Source organism: Petaurus breviceps, unplaced genomic scaffold (assembly GCF_028583685.1).
Source record: "Petaurus breviceps papuanus isolate PSGF00001 unplaced genomic scaffold, PetGlider_PUasm1.0 80, whole genome shotgun sequence".
NCBI classification, from domain to species: Eukaryota; Metazoa; Chordata; class Mammalia; order Diprotodontia; family Petauridae; genus Petaurus; species Petaurus breviceps.
The window spans coordinates 1290200-1305230 of NW_027186540.1; the positions used below are offsets into that span (position 1 = coordinate 1290200).

The following is a 15031-nucleotide window of genomic DNA, read 5'->3' on the forward strand; positions in this document are numbered from 1 at the left end:
TAGAAATAATAGAGTGAAAGAAGTCGACCACATAAACCTCTCCAAGAAGAAGCATCAGTATTTCCAATGATAAGTCATGGCAATTCACATGCACCACTCATTTTATTGAACATAATGGTAATATTATAAATAGTGTCACCCCTTGGCTGAGGAATATTTTGTTAAGGAGAAAAGAATACATGCTAGGGTACTTTGCTTCCTTTTCCTCTTTAAAATTTAATATGCTGTGTACTTGTTGAATGAAATATGGAGTAATTTTTAAAATAATTATAATCTGACCACTATTTTGTACTTCACTGTAAGACCAGATTTAGTAACTGTTTGCTAATGGATAGATAGCTCCTTAAGTGCTCAAGCTCTTTGCAAAGTATATGGATTGCTTAAGAGCTTTTCTTTTTTTTTTCCTTCCTAAGGCCTCTACACATATTAATTAAGTGATCTTCCCTAACATACTCAAGTAGATAAATATTATTAAGAGCACTTTACAAAGGAGTTTCCTGAGAGTTTAAGGAATATCCAAAGTCAATAAGTAATGTAATGTCAGAGGTAGACTTATAATTCTCATTTTCTTGGCTATGTATACTTCATCCAGGTGTTATTGCTAAGAGGAACATATTGTTGAGGGAAAGTGTCTTAGGTTCCATCATCACATATCATTTTAATATATATATATATTTCACATCTTTTTCCCTTCCTTTCCTCTTTACTCCTTTTTAAAAAGATTTATCTTTCTAATAGAAAGTTCACTGAATCAGGTGTCTATGGATGACACTATTCTTCCATTACCTACATCAGTCAAGATTATTTTAGGAAACCTCTATCTCCTGTTTTAAACTTAAGGTAAATTTGAACTGAGTTATCTCTCCTTCCTCCAGTTCAAAGATCAAATTTTGAATCCTGAACCTGGACAAATCACTGCTTTTTCTTTAATTTCTCCTAAGAATAGCAACTAATTCAACAATATTTTTCTAGGACTAAATTCTTAACTGTGGCAAAGTAAGTTGATAAAAGGCTCTTCTATGACATGTAGAGATGTATGTACACTAGAAAGTAGTAAACAAGTACTTCTTAAACACCATCTATGTTTCAGGAACTGTGCTAAATGCTATACAAATATTATCTCATTTGATCCTCACAACAATTCTGGGAAGTGGGTGCTATTGTTATAATCACTATTGTACAGGAGAGAAACAACACAGGTTAAATAGTTTGTCCACAATAAGCATATTATAAGATGGCATTCTGTAGATAAGCTCATTAGAGTCTTTGGATTCATAAAGCTTACATGGCATTAAATTTAACTGTGATAAGCAAATCCGTATAATAAAATGATGATGATAATAACAATAATATTTATATGGTGCTTTGATATTTGAAAAGTTCTTTACACATATTATTTCATTTGATCCCCACAACAACTCTCTGAAGCAGATATTATTTTAGAATTTAACCCAGCTCTTCGAGATTCTAAGTCTATGGCCTGTCTAAAATGCTATGCTACCAGAAGATACCATTCATTCACCAATGCAAGGCAAAGGTTGTTTATTTTTTTTAATTGTTTTTCATTCTTGCCCATTTTCCCCCTAAATCTTCAGAGAGGATATAATCAAGAAAAAAAAATACTGGAATCAGGCTTGTTGTATGTAATTGTAATAGGAATTTGAAAATTTTCCCTGACCCCTAATAGGCTAAATGTAATCACATGGAGCCTGTGCTGGGAGGAGTTTTCTGAATGGGTGGAGCAGACCTGAGAGGAAGCTGGGAGTCAGAGCAATTAGACTGGGAGGGAAGAGAGGATGCAGGCAAGGAAACAACTAGGTATGGTGTAGCTATCTGCTGTGTTGTGGTGTATTTAACTTCTTTGTTGCTATGACGGGTTTGGTTTTCTGGTGCTGAGATTTTGTTTCCTGGTTTGGGGATTTGTCTTTCTGGTGCCTGAATAAACGTTTTGCCTCTGTCTTCTATATGGAGATTATGTTATATTTTGCCATTCAGAATTATGGTGGCATATTCATAGGTGCTGTCGGTGCTGTGAATATTGCCATGGTGCTACCTTGGAGCATGCCTGTGACACCTGAATCCACGAGGCTGAAGCTGCTGTATTTCTTTAGCTTAGGAACTCTGAGCTACAGAAGGATTAAAGCTGTTCAGGTGTCTAAGTTAAGCCTGGTACCTGTATGGTTAGCTTCAAGGAACATAGGGGTCACAAGCCTCCATAACGGTAGGGAGGGCAACTAGCCTAGGTCATAAACAGGGCAAGTCAAACCCTCCATGTCAGTCAGGAGAAGAGGAAGTGCATGTGTGAATACTTCACTTCCAGTATGGGTAAGACACGTAAACAGTTTCAAAAGAATAAATGAAATAAAAAATATAGCACTCTTCCTCTTATTTTTCTTATGTTGTAAATGATACACAGGTGTCAGCATACCATTTCGATTTTATATGTTTTCTCTTATTCTTGCTATATCACCAGCATAACATCTTTAAATTAATGCATACTCAATAAGACCTTATGCCCCCATTTTTTCATGAAAATAATTGTTAAAAAATGTTTGTCGGGGCGGCCAGGTAGCACAGCTAGTAAGAGCACCAGCTCCAGTGTTGGGATGACCTGGATCAAATCCCAGACTCAGATACTCAGCACCACACCCAGAAATAACTGGCCGTGTAACCTTGAGCAAGTTACTTAACCCCGATTGCTTAAAAAAAATGCATGTGACTACCACGTGTCTTTCCGTTAAATTCTGAGCTATCTGAAATTTTGATTCTTCTAATATTATGTTGTTTCAAGATTCATAATCATGTGGCATAATTTTGAAAATATTGGTATTAAAGATTAACCAAAAAGAGGAATATCTTGTAATTATTGAAATCACTGCAGTTTCCCTCACTATCCAATTCTTATCCAAAGTCATTACTGATATTTAAGGCCTATTTGCATATGGCTTCCATATTACTATGCAGATTTTCAGAATCAATCTATAAATTTCTTTAAAAGGACATAAATATATCTCTACTTCTATAGTTACTTCAATTATATTTATCTATATGTATCTCTGTTCTTCTGCCCCCCCAATTAGAATATAAATTTCTTGAGATTAGGGATTATTTCATACATTGTATCAGTGCAGTTAGCACTGTGACTGATACATAGTAGGTTCTTAAGCACATTACCACATACTTATTGATGAATGGAGAATGACAGAATCACAGTAAAAAGGACAAAGATTACAAAGAATACTATTTTTATACAGTATTAGAAACATTCAATTAAGTATCGGTGCTATAAATGTTGTTCAGTTATCAAAAAGTGAATATACTACAGAAGAAAAGAATCTCACCACTAATCACATTCTTGCTCTAAGTGACCCAAGTGTGATATTAATGGAATATAAAGATCCCCCTGTATTGGCTTGGTTTTTGGTTTGATTGTGTTAAAACCCAGAGCTTGTTAATCCCACCTGTGGGATGGATTTGTTGACCTTGAAAAGAAAGTCCTGAACTGGGAGGAGCTGGTGACATAGATTTGGAGAGACACAAGAGAGAGGCAGAAGAACTTTTTGGAAGCAGCACCCTCATGGAGGCAGAGAGAGACTGAGAGGTTTGCTGAGGGCCACTTTGAATTGCCCTGGACTTTTGAGACCTGCCCCTGGAGCTGCCAAGGACTGAGGAGACATGGCTGTTTTGCTGGTACTTTGCCTGTTTTGATGTTGTTTTGCCAGATTTGTCCACTGGTGAAAGACAGTCCTGTTGTTGAAGAAATCCCGGAACCTGGCTGTTGGTTAAGACCTACTGAGACTGTCCTGCAGACAGAGAGTGAATTCTGTCCACTGGTGAAGGACAATGCTGTTGTTGCAGGGGTCTGGGAAACTTTCTGTTGGTTCAGAAGCCCTGAAGAAGGATTTTCTTGTTGTATGTTTACAGAAATCCTGGGAGAGGGTTTTGCTCATGTTTTCAGGGGTTCTAGGACTGTTCTGCAGACAGAGGATGAATTAATGAAGAGACTGGCAATGTATCTTGTGGCCTTGCTAAGCCTTGTCTCCCCAGGAACTAAGATTGCTGAGAACTTGCCTTGTGTCAAGATGAAGAAAAGACCTCCATTTGGGAGGTCCATTTGGGGGGTATTAAGTGCTGTGCTTAAACTTGTTGTAACTCTGGGGTAGATTCAATTGTGATCCAAGGGTGGGGAACTTTTAACCTTTTTGTGTTCTATGGTTGAACAAATGAATGTACTTTACTTAATGATTGGAAACTAATCTCCATTTGAGAAGAGGGGCTTTGTGATGGACTAAATGAAGGTACAGCCTAGGGGTGGAGTAATATTTAGAACAGGTACTTTGTAATTGATTGAATGAATGTAAGATCCTGGGGTGGGGTAGTACCTGGAGATTATTTAATCACACTTAGTAAATGCTGTATTTTGAATAATGTCATATTTTGATTCCTTCTGTTCTTGATTTGTCACTGAATAAAATGGAGAGCACCTATGCTGGTATTCTGAACCTTGGGAAGTTGCCTTTGCTTGGCATTACATTACACCAAGTCATCATATGTAAGCTGCATTTAGTGTAACTAGAGGAAATGAGGTTTCATGGTTTCACAAGGGAAATCTAAATATAGTAACTGGTAGAATGCATTTTATATTCTACTAAAAGGCAATAAAAGTACAGTGGGAAGAGCCCTGAAGTTGTACCCAGAGGATCTGGGTTTAAGTTCTGCTAGGCTCTGTCACTTACTACCTCTGTGACCCTATATAGATCATTTAATGTCTCACGTTTTTCATCTTTATTTTTTAATTAAATTTTATGTATATTTTTAGTTACATCATTCATTTCCACAAGATTTTGAGTTACAAATTTTCTCCCCATCTTTTCCCTACCCACAACCCTAAAACAGCGATCCCACTGAATACCCCCTCCTCCAATCTGCTCTCTCCTATATCATCCCCCATCCCCTCTCTGACTTTCCAGTAGGGCAAGATGGATCTCTATGCCCCATTGCCTATATATCTTACTTCCAAGTTGCATGGGAAAACAATTATATATGTGTGTGTGTATGTAAATGTGTATATATATATATACACACACACACATACACACATATATGTATACATAAACATATATATATTTAATTTTATTTTAAAACTGTAAATTTCATGTTCTTTCCCTTACTGGGAAGATAAGCACTTAAATATAAGTTGTACATGTGTGACTATGCAAAACCTTTCTACACTGGATATATTGGAAAGACTGATTATACTTTCTACCATCCTATCCCACCACCCATTGGTTTTATTCTCTACTTTGACTCTGTCCTTTTTCAAAAATGTGTGCTTCCAACTTCCCTCCACCAAAACTGCCTTCCCCTCCATTATCCCCCCTCTCATCTCCTTCCCCCTCACTCTCCTGTAAGGTGAATACCCTAATTAGTGTGTATGTCATTTCATCCCTAAGGCAAATTCAATGACAATGAGGTTGACTCATTCCCTTTTCACTTCCTGTTCTTCCCCTCCATTGTAACAGTTTTCCCTTGCCTCTTCTATATGAGAAAATTTACTCCATTCTGTCTCTCCACATATCCTCTCAATATATTCCTCTCTCACCTCTCAATTTTACCTTTTAAGTACCATACCTTCCTATTCAATTGGTCCTGTGCCCTCTGTGTATGTATACCTGTACACATATATACACACACTCATATATGTATTCATACACCCATATACCCTCCTATGTAGACATATATAAGTACGTATAGATACATACATACAAACACACACACACACATATATATATGTATATATATATATATATAAACATTTATATTCCCTTCAACTATTCTCGTACTGAAAAAAGTTTCAAAAGTTTCAATTATTTTTCCATGTAGGAATGTAAATAGTTCAACTTTGATAAGTTTCTTATGATTTCTTTTCCCTGTTTACCTTCTCATATTTCTCTTGCTTCTTTTACCTGAAGGTCAAATTTTCTATTCAACTCTGGGTTTTTCATCATGAATGCTGAAAGTTCTCTATTCCACGGTATGACCATATTTTCCCCTGAAACATGATACTCAGTTTTGCTGTGTAGGTGATACTTTGTTTTAATCCCAGCCCCTTTGATCTCTGGAATATCATATTCCAAGGCCTTCAATCCCTCAGTGTAGAAGCTGCCAGTTTCTGGGTTATCCTGATTGTGTTTCTACAATATACAAATTGTTTCTTCCTGGCTACTTGATCCCTTGATCTGGGAACTCCAGAACCTGGCTATAATATTCCTAGGAGGTTTCCTTTTGTAATTTTTTTCAGGAGATGATCAGTGAATTCTTTCAATCTCTGTTTTGCCTGCTGGTTCTAAAACATCAGGGCAGTTTTCCTTGAGAATTTCTTGGAGGATAATTTCTAAGTTCTTTCTTTGATCATGGCTTTCAGGTAGTCCAATAATTTTTACATGATCTCTCCTGGATCTATTTTCCAGGTCAGTGGTTTTTCCCATGAGATATTTCACATTGTCTTCTATTCTTTCATTTGTTTGGATATGTTTAAGAGCATCTTGATTTCTCATAAAGTCATTAGCTTCCATTTGCTCCAATAAAATTCTGGAGGAGTGATTCTTCTCATTGTGCTTTTGAGATTCTATTTCCATCTGGCAAATTGGGCTTTTTAAGGCATCCTTCTCCTCATTGCCTTTTTGAGTCTCTTGTTTTGATCATGATTTTCAGTTAGTCCAATAATTTTTAAATTATCTCTCCTATATCTATTTTCCAGGTTAGTGGTTTTTCCAATGAGATATTTCTCATTGCCTTCTATTTTTTCATTTGTTTGGATCTGTTTAATAATATCTTGATTTCTAATAAAGTCAGTAGCTTCCATTTGGTCCAGTCTAATTCTGAAGGAATGATTCTCTTCAGTGAGCTTTTGAGATTCTTTTTCCATCTGGCAAATTTGACTCTTCAAGGTATTCTTCTCATCATTGGCTTTTTGAACCACTTTTGCTACTCGTGTTAGTCTTTTTTTTTAAGCAATCAGGGTTAAGTAACTTACTCAAGATTACATGGCCAGTTATTTCTGGGTATGGTGCTGATTATCTGAGCCCAGATTTGATCCCCAGGTCATCGTGACACTGGAGCCAGTTCTCTTACTAGCTGTGCTACCTGGCCAACTCGAGTTAGTCTATTTTTAAGGTATTATTTTCTTCAGGTATGTTGTTGACTCTCTTTTCATGATTCCTTGCTTCATTCTCATTTCTCTTCTCAATTTTTCCTCTACTTCTCTTCTTTGGTTTTCAAGATCCTTCTTAAGCTCCTCTATGGCCTGTAACCAATTCATATTTTTCTTGGAAGCTTTTGGTGCAGGAGTTCTTACTTCATTATCTTCCTCCTGCTCCATTCCTTGATCCTTTTTGTCCTCAAAAAAGGAATCCAAAGTAGGACCACTGTGCTTGCCCCACTTTCCTTGCTTGCTCACATTGCCACTCAATTACTTGCTTTTGAGCTATTTACCACAGTAGAACTCTGCTTTCACTGATTAGAGCTTAGTCTTAAAATGATGGGGTTTTCTCAGCTGCTGGAACTATTAGTTGGGTGCCCTCTCTGAAGCCTCCACTGGCTCTGGCACACTGGTCATGAACACCAGGACCTCCAACCAGGACAGGGATCCAGATCCAAGCAGGTTAAAGCCAGATTGACTACCCTCAGACTGGTTGCTTGATACCCCTACAATCTGAAGGCCTGGAGCTCTGAAGCAGCCACATGGCAGCAGCTGCACAGCCCCAGCACCTCAGCCACTTTTCACTCCAGGGGCTGAGGCCTGATTGCACTCCTAGACTCCCTCTTCCAAAAGTCCACTGACCTCTCACTTTTTCTTTGGCATTTATGGGTTGAGAATTCTGGAAACTGCTACAGCTGCTGGTTGTCCACTCTCCAGACTTCCCTCTAGCCAGGGCTGGTTGGTCCACCCTGAGGCTAAAACTTGCCGAAGTTGTTCCCCCACTGTCATATAAAATGTCTTGGACAGATCACAAATAAAAAAGGAATCTTCTAGAAATGGTGAGGCACTCCATTTGATTTTATGTGCAGGTGGCACTGTATTGATTGTCATCAATCCCCAGAATGCTACTAAGCTTGTCTACTGAGATCAATGTCCACTTAAATTATGTTAATGCAGTGAATAATTTGTGAATGAATCCTTAGAAAGGGAAGCAGTTATTCCTAAAACTCAATATGACTTTACTAACAATTTCTATATTGATATTGATACATAGTAGGGAAAAAGGAAAAGAACCTATATGTTCTAAAATATTTAAACAGCTCTCTTTGTTGTGGCAAAGAACTGGAAATTGTGGGGATGCCTCTCTGTTGGGGAATGGCTGAATAAATTGTGAAATATGATTGCAGTGGAATACTATTTTGCTATAAGAGATGATAAACTTCATGATCTTAGAAAACCAAAGATGGACTTGTACAGAATAATAAAGAGTGAAAAGAGCAGAACCAAGAGGACATTCTATGTAGGAATGGCAATATTTTTTTCATTTAAGTTATTTATTGATTTTTAGTTTTCAACATTCATTTCCACAATTTTTTGAATTACAAATTTTTCTCCATCTCTCCCCTACACCCACCCCAAAATAGCGACCCTACTGAATACCCTTCCCCCCAATTTGTTCTCTCATATCCTCCCCCCTCACTTCTCCTAACTTTCTAGTGGGGCAAGATGGATTTCTACACCCCAGTGCCTGTATATCTTATTTTCCAATTGCATGTAACATGCATTAACATTTGTTTTTTGAAACTTTGAGTTCCACAGTCTCTCTTCTTCCCTCCTCATGCATTCCCACTGGGAAGACAAGGAATTCAACATAGGTTGTACATATGTAGTTACAGAAAACATTTCCATAATAGTTATATTGTAAAAGACTAACTATATTTCCCTCATCCTTGTCCCAACCCCCACTTTTTCTATTTTCTACTTTAACCTTGTCCTTTTTCAAAAGTGTTTGTTTTGGGGCAACCAGGTAGCACAGCAAGTATGAGCACCGGCTCCAGTGTCAGGATGATCTGGGGATCAAATCCAGGTTCCAACACTTAGCACCCACCCAGAAACACCTGGCCGTGTAACCTTGAGCAAGTTACTTAACCCTAATTGCTTTAAAAAAAAAGCATTTGCTTCTAACTACCCTCTCCCACAAAGTGCCCTCCCTTCTCTCATGACCCCCCTTATCCCCTTCCCCCCTGTTTTCTTATAGGATAAGATACCCAACTGAATGTGTATGTTATTCCCTCCTTAAGCCAAATTCAATGAGAGTAAGTTTGACTCACTCCCTTTCATTTTCCTGTTCTTCCCCTACATTGTCACAGTGTTATCTTGCCTCTTTTATATGAGATAATTTACCCTAATCTATCTCTCTCTTTCTCCTTCTGCCAATATATTTCACTCTCAACTCTTAGTTTTATTTTTTAGATACCATCCCTTCATATTCAACCCATTCTGTGCTCTTTGTCTATGTATACATGTACACACATATGCACACACTCACATATATATTTAAACACACATATACCCTCTTATACATGCATATGTATGTATGTATGCATATATACAAATATATTCCCTTCAACTATCCTCATATTGAGAAAAGTCTAATGAGTTGCAATTATATTTTTTCTATGTAGGAATGTAAATAGTTCAACTTTAATAAGTTCCTTAGGATTTGTTTTTCCTGTTATACCTTCTCATGCTTCTTTTGCTTCTTGTATTTGAAAATAAAATTTTCATTTCACCTCAGTTTTTTTTATCAAGAATGCCTGAAAGGCCTCTATTTCATTAAATGACCATATTCCCCCCTGAATCATTATGCTCAGTTTTTCTGGTTAGGTGATTCTTGTTTTTAATCCTAGCTCCTTTGACCTCTGAAATATCACATTCCAAGCCCTTCTATTCCTTAATGTGGAAGCTGCTAAAACTTGTCTTATCCTGATTGTATTTCCACAATATATTCACATTGTTCCTTCCTGACTGCTTGTAATACTTTCTCCTTGACCTGGGAACTCTGAAATTTGTCTATGATATTCCTAGGAGTTTTCTTTTGGGGATCTTTTTCAAGAGGTTATTAGTGAATTCTTTAAATTTCTATTTTGTCCTCTGATTCTAAAATATCAGGGTAATTTTCCTAGAGAATTTTTTGAAGGATGATTTCTAGGGATTTTTTTATCATGGCTTTCAAGTAGTCCAAAAATTTTTAAATTATCTCTCCTGGATCTGTTTCCCAGGTCAGTGGTTTTTCCAATGAGATATTTCACATTGCCTTCTACCTTTTCATTTGTTTGGATCTGTTTTATAATATCTTGATTTCTCATAAAGTCATTAGCTTCCAGTTGCTCCTATCCAATTTTGAAGGTGTTATTCTCTTCATTGAGATTTTGAAATTCCTTTTCCATCTGGGAAATTCAACTTTCTAAGGCATTCTTTTCTTCATTGACTTTGTGGACCTCTTTTCCCATTTGAGTTAGTCTACTTTTTAAGGTGTTATTGTCATCATAATTTTGTTGGGTTTCCTTTAACACCTTGCATTATGCTCATTTCTCTTCCCAGTTTTTCCACCACTTCTCTTGATTTTCAAAGTCCTTTCTTGAGCTCCTCTGTGGCCTGTGACCAATTCATATTTTTTTCTTGAAAGCTTTTGATGAAGGAGTTCTGCTTTAGTTGTCCTCCTCCAGTTCCATGCTTTGATCCATTTTGTCCCCAAAAGAGGATTGTATGTTCTGATTGCACTTCCTCATCTTGCCTCTATTACTTGACTTTTGAGCTCTTTTTCCATGGATAGAGCTTTGTCCCAAATCGTTGGGATTTTCACAACTGCCAGAGCTATTAGTAGGGTGGCCCCTCTACAGCCTCCACGAGCTCTGACTCACTGGCCACTGACCCAGGACCACCACCCAAGACCACTATCAATATCCAGGAAGGTCAAACAAGGACAATTACCCTCTGGATGGTCACTTAGTTCTCCTATGATCTGCATGCCAGGAGCTCTGAAAGCAAGTCATGTGTCACCACCACACTTCTTCCACTTCTCACTCCAGGGGCAGTGGCTGGACCATGCTGTTCCTCCACTCTTACAACAGTGTTCCAACTGATCTTTTATTTTCTCTTTGGTATTTATGGGTTGAGGAGTCTGGAAACCACCACAACTGCTGGTCATTCTGTTTACTGAAGCCTGCTCTTGCTGGATCTGTGCACTAGTCGGGACTGCCTTGGGGCCAGAACCATGGCCCACTGGGGACTGCACTCAGCTCTCAGCGCACTGTGATAGACATTTCCTGTTGGCCTTCCAGGCTGCTCTCAGTGGGAGATTTGTTTCTCTGTCTCTTTTTGGGTTCTGTACCCTTAAAATTTGTTTAGAGTCATTTTTTTCTTACAGTTATTGGAGATGGTTGAAGCGTACTCCATGCCAAATTTATGGTTTTACTTTGCCATCTTGGCTCTACCCCCCCCAGCTCTGGCAATATTGTTTTAAGAAAATTTTTGAGTTAATAAGTCATTTTGACTATTATAAATATCCATACTGACTAAAAAATAACATATGAAGGAGGACACTTTCTACATCCAAGGGAAGAACTGATAAATACAGGTATGTATAAAATGATTTTACATGTGTATACATATATATACATATTATATATATATATATATATATTTGTATCTAATGGTAGTTATCTCTAGGGTGAGAGGAGAATGAAGAATGGAAAAAACTGTAACTTATATCTTGTGAATTTAAAAGAAATAGAAAGTTTTAAATAATGGATTTGCAGTTTCGTGGACAATCATCTTTTATTTTTTTATTATACTATGCTATGGAAATCTTTATTCCATAAACTAACAACAATATATATATATATATATATATATATATGATAGTGGCTGAAGTTTTCATTATTCCAAGTACAAGTACATTGATGCAAGGATTCTTCCATAATCTGCTGGTACCTTGAATACAGCTTTAGAAGACCCTGTTGGACAGCAAACTGGGGCCCCTGAAGGTCACCACCTTTCTTTTGGGTTGTGTTCTTTGTGCCAGGTTAATAATTCAACAACCAATATTTTTAAACACTTATTACCTTGCTGAGAATGTTCTTGTAGTTTCGGTGTCTGAAAATTTAAGGAAGGTAATTTTTTTCAATTATATAGTGAGAGGTCTTATTCTGAAGATATATTAAAAATGTTATATGTCTGATGTGGATTTGTTTTACATAATAAGAATGGTATTTCAACCAATAAAATGACAGCAATTCATGTCACATTAATTTCATTTCATCATTTCTGTATTTTAAAAGTTATATATAAATACAAACATATACATACACATTTATGCTAAAATTAAAATGATCCAGAGAAGATTAGCCAAGGACCCTACAAGTATAACATTCAAATTTATGAAATACTCACTTTTAAAACTATGACATAGGTTCCCCTTTTGCTATGAACACTAGATAACAGTTTGGCAGAAATTGGAGTTAGAATAGTGTCTTTAGTGTATGCCATAATAATTTCAAATGTATATGCAAATTGAATATCAAAGGTCAAAATTCACAACATTAATAAAAGAGAATCATATCAGATAACTTTTACAAATATGCCTAAGAGGATGATATAAAAATGGCCCTTGTCCTCGAGTAGTCCCCACACACTTCATATATCTTTTCCTAGGCAAAATCTCTGACCATAGAAACTCCTACTTATTGTTTTGCCTTCATCCAGTGATCAGCACAATTACTGACAAATAGTAGACACTTAATACATGTCGATTGCTTGATCCAGCCTGTATTACTCAGTTTCTTCATGCAGCTATTTTGAGCTTACTGGGGTATGCGGGAGATGGTTAAAAATGATGTTAATTTTACCCAAAATGCTTCTAGCATTCCTAGTAGTCTTTTTTTTTCCTTTCTTTTTTTTTTAAGCAATTGGGTTTAAATAACTTGCTCAAAGTTACACAGCCAGGTGTTTCTGGGTGGGTGCTAAGTGTCTGAGCCCAGATTCGATCCCCAGATCATCCCAACACTGGGGCCAGTGTTCTTATTGGCTGTGCTACCCGGCCACTCCCAGTACCTTGCTGTCCCCCAGTAGTCTTTTAAAAAAAAATACTTTCTCCAGTTCGGAAACAAACAAAAACAACTGAAAGACATGAAACACTTCACTAATTTACATGTCATACTTACACAGAGACCATGCTAATATACTATGCATTATTTCATATTGTGTTAATATATAATACTAAAATAATTACCTAGTTATCCTTTCAAAAAAGAAAATTATGATACTCAGTCTGTCATATTTTACTTTTAAAAATATTTACATGAAACACAATTTATACAAAGCAAAAGATGTTTATCTGTGAATGAAAACTAAGGGGGTCTTTGTTAAGAGGGATTATTTTCTGTAAGTGGAATGGGAGGGATACTGAGGAAAATTCAGGCACTATAAAAAAGAAATGAGTTTAATAATATTTATTTTTGAAAAGAAGGGGGGCTAGGAAAATGGCCCACATTTGGGGCTAAAATTATATCTATCATGAGACCCTTGATTCACACTCCAATTTTAACAGTAATCCTATGGTTCTGGCTCTAGATAATTGTAAGTAGCTGAGAAAAAAGTATATCAAGATCATATGATTTGGTCTCTATATGTTCCTTGGCTATGGAAGTAAAGGCTGAGGAAAGATCAATGCAAGCTGCAAATAGCCTTAAGTTGCTCTTAGGTGTTTTTAAGTAAGATGAAAGAGGCATAAAAGTGGTCAGTGGAGGGGAATGATTATATTTCACATTTTCTTCCTCCTTGTGCAAGATATTATTTCAGAAAATCCAGTGCCATATTGTTGAGAAGAAAGCTAGGATCATTTTGAAGATTGTTACCACAATGATGGAAGAACAGGGCAGTTAAACTCAGTCAGTATGACCAGGGCAATTACCACTAATAGATCTAATGAGAGAATGAAGCTTTCTCCCAGTTTGAGGCTGGCTATAGTAAGCATACAATATCGGATAGGACCCACATCTCTAGATTGGTTTTCATAAATTGGCTCTGGGGAATAGAAATAATTATGGTAGAACAAAGAGGCCATGAGGACTGAGAGAGTTCTTAATGGAAAAGTATTATGGCATACAGTAAATCTCATTATTTGTCTGAATTTTTCTTTATGTCTATGTTTGGTTGTGTTTTGTGTGTCCCTAGGAAAAGTCTAGTACAAATGCTCAAATGTTTTAAGAACACCAAAAGGTTGATTAAATGCTTATGTCTTCACAAGATCAGCAATGACTATATCTTTCACGATACCTTTTGAGCCCTTTATTCTTCTCCTTGGAGGATCTATGTCAGAAGGTCTAGTATTCTTATACAACAGTTGCTACATTCTTATAGTGGAGTGATCTAGAAAATAATTAAACCGCAATTTGGAGGATGTCGTAGGAGCAACATTTACTTCAATTAAGCAGGTTTGTTCATGAAAGGGAATAACAGGGTAGGCAAGGAGAACTAAAATGATAAAAAAAAAAAAGAACTCAGCTGAACTCTCAATTTACCCTTCCAAAGAATTAAAATAATGTCTCAAATAAAATGTTTGAGTGGCAGACTTCAGAAAAGATCATAGTGAGATTTTTTTTCCAGTCCAAGAAAACTTAGTAGGTCTATAGGAGAGGTCTGTGACATTGGGGTGGAGGTCTATGAGGAGTGCACATGTGGCAGAAGCATCAGAGGCTGTAGCCTTAGCTTCAGGAGCTCTCAGTCCAGAGATGGCAAGGGGGTCAAAGAACTGGTCAGAGATTAGGGGGACCTATTGCTGGCACTGGCTGCATCTGGTGCTGATTTCACATATACAGCTTGGAGTCACAGCTCCAGGGTCAAGAGGAGGACTAATGCTTATAGCATTAGAGGAACAGAAAATGTGGTCAAAGTTTCAGGGGGAAAAAGAGGTCTACTCTTTCTGGCTGCTGAAGAGAAGGGGTTCTTCCTGGAAAAAGAATGGAGTAAGACTACAAGAGCTTTGAG

At 37.0% G+C, this 15031-nt stretch overlaps 1 non-coding gene across 1 annotated transcript; it reads right to left on the bottom strand.

Annotated features, from left to right (window-relative positions):
- Positions 1-13165: 13165 nt before the first annotated feature.
- LOC138176062 (U6 spliceosomal RNA) lies at positions 13166-13271 on the bottom strand. The gene has a single exon (XR_011172152.1). It is a non-coding gene; the product is annotated as a U6 spliceosomal RNA (small nuclear RNA).
- Positions 13272-15031: the final 1760 nt, after the last annotated feature.